Raw genomic sequence first — 5,468 nt, forward strand, 5'->3', positions numbered from 1 at the left:
CGCCGCCCGCCACCCACCGCCGGTGGGGTTGGGGCCGCCGCCGCCGCCAGGCTGCTAGCGCAGCGGGCGCGAGCTCCCGGAACGCGCCAAAAAGCGGGCAAGAGACTGGGGGCTCCGGGTTCCGGGGCGCGCAAGAGGCGACTTCCGCAGCGACGGACAGCGGGGCTTTCGGTGCTCCCCCCGCCCCGCAGTTGGTACACCCCACCAACTAACTGCGGCCCGAGTGCGCAGGCGCGGTCAGTCTGGTTGCAGCCGTGGGCTCCGCGTGGCTTCTGGGCGGTTAGCGGCGCTCTGCCTTGCACCCGAAGAAGACCCTTCAGTACTAGTTTAGTAGTTAGTGAGGCAGGGTGGCTAGCACAGGTTAGGCATAGATAATACATTTTTTTTTTTGGTTGGAGTCTCACTCTGTTGCCCAGGCTGGAGTGCAGTGGCAGGCTCACGGCTACCGCAGCCTTGACCTGCTGGGCTCAGGCAATCCTTCCGCCTCAGCCTTCTAAATAGCTGAAACCACAGGGGCGCGCCACCACGTCCGGCTGATTTTTCTTGATTTGTTGTAGAGACGAGGTCTCTCCAAGTTGCCCAGGCTGGTCTCGAACCCTTAGACTCAGGCAATCCTCTCACCTCAGCCTCCCAAAGTGCTGGGATTGCAAGTGTGAGCCACCACACCTGGCTGAGACGTTTATTATTATTTTTGTTATTATTTTTAATTGCAGGCCAAGCTGGAGTGTGAACTCTGCTGCCTACTTCACCCCCTCAGCACATCAAAAGAAAATCGCATCAGATGTAAGAATAGGACAGCCCCACCTGGTGCGGTGGCAAGCCTTTGGGAGGCCAATGTGAGAGGATTGCCTGAGCCTACGGGTTTGAGACCAGCCTGGGCAACTTGGTGAGACCTCATCTGTACAGTAAATTAAAAAATTAGCCGGGCGTGGTAGCGCATGCCTGTAGTTCCGGCTACTTGGAAGGCTGAGGCAGAAGGATCACCTTAGCCCAGCAGGTCTAGGCTGTGATGGTCGTGAGTGTGCCACTGCACTCCAACCTAGGCAACGGAGTGAGATTCCAACTAAAAACAAATAAAAAAGAGTCTAATGTGCTGGGCACGGTGGCTCACACCTATAATCCTAGCACTTTGGGAGGCCGAGGCAAGAGGATTGCCTGAGCCCATGGCTTCGAGACCAGCCTGGGCAAGCTGGCGAGACCTCATCTCTACAGTAAATCAAAAAATTAGCTGGGCGTGGTAGTGCACGCCTGTAGTTCCAGCTACTTGGAGGGCTGAGGCAGAAGGATCACCCGAGCCCAGCAAGTTGAGGCTGTGGTGGCCGTGAGCATGCCACTGCACTCCAGGCTGGACAACAGAGTGAGACTTCAACTCAAAAAAAAAAAAAAAAAGAGTCTAACAGTTAGGCAGGTTTGACATTTCCTACAGATAGGCATTGGCTTGCCTATAGGTGTATCTAATAAGAGCCTGACAGATAGGTAGGTGTGAAGTTTCCTCTAGCTAGGTCATTTGTTTGTATGCATGCTTCTGCATTAGCTGCTGTAGACATCAATGAGCTTGGAACATTTATACAGCCCTGAAGTTTTCCTAATCTAACCTGACTACTCTATCACTGGGAGACACCCTGCATGGGTTTCCTGAGTGATACGTGAGCCTTACAGGCGTGGAGACTCTCAACATATGAATTCTTATAGATTTGTGGCCCCCCTGTCTGCATGTGCAGAGCAGACTCTGGTTGGGGCAGTGCAGAATGCAGGATGTGGAAGGCCCTGGGGACTACTTAGCAGGGGAGGGGACCCAACCACCATCCATCTGGAGCCTGACACAGAATGAACATTGTCAGACGTGTATTGAATAAAAACGTGTGCTTTCTCCAGGGCCACACCACTAAGCTAGTACGAACTGATGCCGGGTGGGATGTGATGCACAATTAATCGTTGCTATGACTAAACCCTAATATGAATTTTAGAGTGGTCAGCAAAGTTGTTTTTTTTTTTTTTTTGAGTTGGAGTCTCACTCTGTCACCCAGACTGGAGTGCAGTGGCCACTCCAGGCCACTGCAGCCTCGACCTGCTGGGCTCTGGCAATCCTTCCGCCTCAACCTTCCAAGTAGCCGGAATTACAGGCCTGTGCTACCACGCCTGGCTAATTTTTTGATTTATTGTAGAGATGAGGTCTCACTGTCCAGGCAGGTCTCGAACCCGTGGGCTCAGGAAATCCACTCACCTCAGCCTCCCAAAGGCGCGGGATTACAGGCTGAGCCACCGAGCCCGGCTGGTCAGCAAAGTTTTAAAACAAAGTTTATTAGTGAGAAGAAGAGAGGAAAGAAAGGGCAGGTGGAAGTTTTGTACCAGAAAGGCTTGGCAGGCACACAGGTACTGCCATTCCTGAGAGAGTGACATCTCTTGGCTTCTGATGGGAGGAGTGGTTTTTTGGTTTTGCTTTTTAAATCATTTTATTTCCTTTTTATTGATTTATGTTTTGAGTTGGAGTCTCACTCCGTTGTCTAGGTTGGAGTGCAGTGGCATGCTCACGGACACAACCTTGGCCTGCTGGGCTCAGGCGATCCTTCCGCCTCAGCCTTCCAAGTGGCCGGAACTACAGACGCATGCTACCACGGCCAGCTAATTTTTTGATTTATTGTAGAGATGAGTTCTCACCAAGTTGCCCAGGCTGCTCTCGAACCCCTGGACTCAGGCAGTCCTCTCGCCTCGGCCTCCCAAAGTGCTGGGATTACAGGCTGAGCCACCGTGCCCAGCCCATTTTATCATTTGTATGACTGGTTAGTCAAGGGGTGGTATTTGGCCTACCACCTTCAGTTGAGAACCTGAAAGATTTTTAGTGATTATTATGCTAATCCATGAATTAAAAGATTGGGCTTAGTCTTTTTTTTTTTTTTTTTTGAGTTGGAGTCTCACTCCATCATAAAGGCTGGAGTGCAGTGGCACGCCCATGGCCACCTCAGCGTAGACCTGCTGGACTCAGGCAATCCTTCTGCCACAGCCCTCCAAGTAGCCAGAACTACAGGCATGTGCTACCGCGCCCAGCTAATTTTTTTATTTATTGTAGAGATGAGTTCTTGCCAAGTTGCCCAGGCTGGTCTCAAACCCATGGGCTCAGGCAATCCTCTCTCCTCGGCCTCCCAAAGTGCTGGGATTATAGGCGTGAACCACCGAACCTGACCTGTTAGACTTATCAGATATACCTATAGCACTGTAGTTCACCTATCTAGAATGCTTGTGGCAGGAACTAGCTTAGAGACCCACTCTGGAGCATGCATATCAATAGCCAAGGGTAATCTAAGATAACCATTAAGAGGATATGAGGTTTTAAAGGGAAAGAATGGAATGAGGAGTATCTGAGAGCAGCACAGGGAGCAGATTTTGCTTCAATGGTCATCTTGGATGGTCCACCTGGAGAGCTGGCCAATGCCTTCCTGACTGTGACCAGGTTGTAGATGAATTGCCTTCAGGTGACCTCTAAACAATGGGGAGTTCTGGTGTGGGGTCTTCACACTGTTATTCCAAACATCAGTCTCTGTAATTTCTCAGGCAAGTACAGAATTAGATTAGGAAGAGGGAAAAAAAGATTTTAAAAGTGTAAGCAAAAACAAGAAAAAAAAGAAAAGAAAATGCAGCATGTCAGTCACACTCCCAGTGGGACCTCCAGAATGTTTGGTCAGACCTAGCAGGGATGTAGAGATGTGGGTGCCTGGTGTGTAATCCGATGCTATGTGAAAGATGCAAAGAATTGCACAGAAGTTAGATTAGAAAATACAGTTTATTTAAAAACTAAATTAGAAAGAGAGAGAGGAGATTCACCTCCCCAAGGTAAGGGAGGGGGCCAAAGCTTAGAAAAATGTGGCTGCAGTCATGACTCAAAGAACACATGAACACCCCAGAGTTTAGTAAAGTAATGGTGACTGGGTGCTAGTGGTTGAATCCTTTTAATCCTTCCCTTTGATGGGGGAAGGTCGCTAAGGTGATTGGGTGGTGGTTGCTAAGGTGATTGGGTGGTGATCATCACGTAGGGACAGGTAAGTGGTAAGCGCAGGTACTGATGATGTTAGGTGATGGACAACAGGCAGATGGATGGGTTAATGACATGATTGCTGCCATGGTGACGGGTCTGTCTGTGTCCTGAAGGTCAGGAAGGGCTGATTAGGTAAACTTGGGTCTTATGAGTGGAGGCAAATGCTTGAATAGAAAAGCGAATTAGTACAAAACAAGCTGGGAAGGGAGTTGTAAAACAATTATCAATAGCTACCTCTGAGAAATCGGTTCTGTCCTTGGCTAGTGAATTAGAGGGTAAGTAAACTGTTAGGAAAACATCAGATTTAGGCAATGTTAAAATTTCTGCTATTAAATCCATGTTATGTCCTTTCACAATATAATTTATAGGTTCATTGAAAAATAAAATGTAATCTAAGAGAGAAACAGTCTTACACTTTCTCAGTCAGGCACGATGGCTCAGCCTGTAATCCCAGCACTTTGGGAGACTGAGACAAGTGAATTGCCTGAGCCCGCAGGTTTGAGACCAGCCTGGGCAACTTGGTGAGACCTCGTCTCTACAATAAATCAAAAAATAAGCTGAATGTGGTGGTGCTCGCCTGTAGTTCCAGTTACTTGGAAGGCTGAGGCAGAAGGATTGCCTGAGCTCAGCAGGCCAAGGCTACGGTGGCCATGAGCGTGCCACTGCACTCCAGTCTGGATGACAGAGTAAGACTCTGACTCAAAAAAAAAGCTGCTGAAGTGGAAATTCTTGGGATGGATTAGGAGAGGAAGAACTGAAGGAAACTCTGAACTTCCTGTAGGTACAAAACTTGTCACTGCAGCAAAACACGTTTGGAAAGGGTGTACCTACAAATCACCTCCTTGTTTTGATAGGTGATTTACAAAAGGATAAACAGGAATGGCTCTTGCTCCGAGAGCTTCCAGACTCAGCAGCCCTGTTTTCAGGGGGGGAACAGAAGGTGGGAAGGAGTTATTTTGTCTGCTGCCTCTGTCTAAAGGCAGGGGAGAGGCCTGCAGGGTTAGGCCTAATAGTGTTATATATAACACTGTTATATTGAGCCACTGCGACTGGCCTAACAGTGTTTTAAAATGCAAGGTAGCTGGGTGCCCATGGCTCACGCCTGTAATCTCAGCACTTTAGGAGACCTAGGTGAGAGGATTGCCTGAGCCCCCGGGGTTCGAGACCAGCCTGGGCAACTTGGTGAGACCTCATCTCTACAATAAATAAAATAAAATGCAAGGTAGCTGATGTACCCAGTGCTTTGCCTTGCCTGCCTCCCCAAGGCAAAGGCATCTGAATTTCCTATCCCACTCTAACTCTTCTTGGATCACTTCATAGCCTTGGAATGTCAGAGCTAGACAGGCTCTTAAGTTTACCCCACATTCCCAATTTTATAAACATTGAACAGGAAATAAGTGTCAGAGTTGTAACTTGAACTGGAGCCAGGGTTTTCCCC

Source organism: Carlito syrichta, unplaced genomic scaffold, assembly GCF_000164805.1.
Source record: "Carlito syrichta isolate Samal-C Ts95f unplaced genomic scaffold, Tarsius_syrichta-2.0.1 Scaffold302395, whole genome shotgun sequence".
NCBI lineage: Eukaryota > Metazoa > Chordata > Mammalia > Primates > Tarsiidae > Carlito > Carlito syrichta.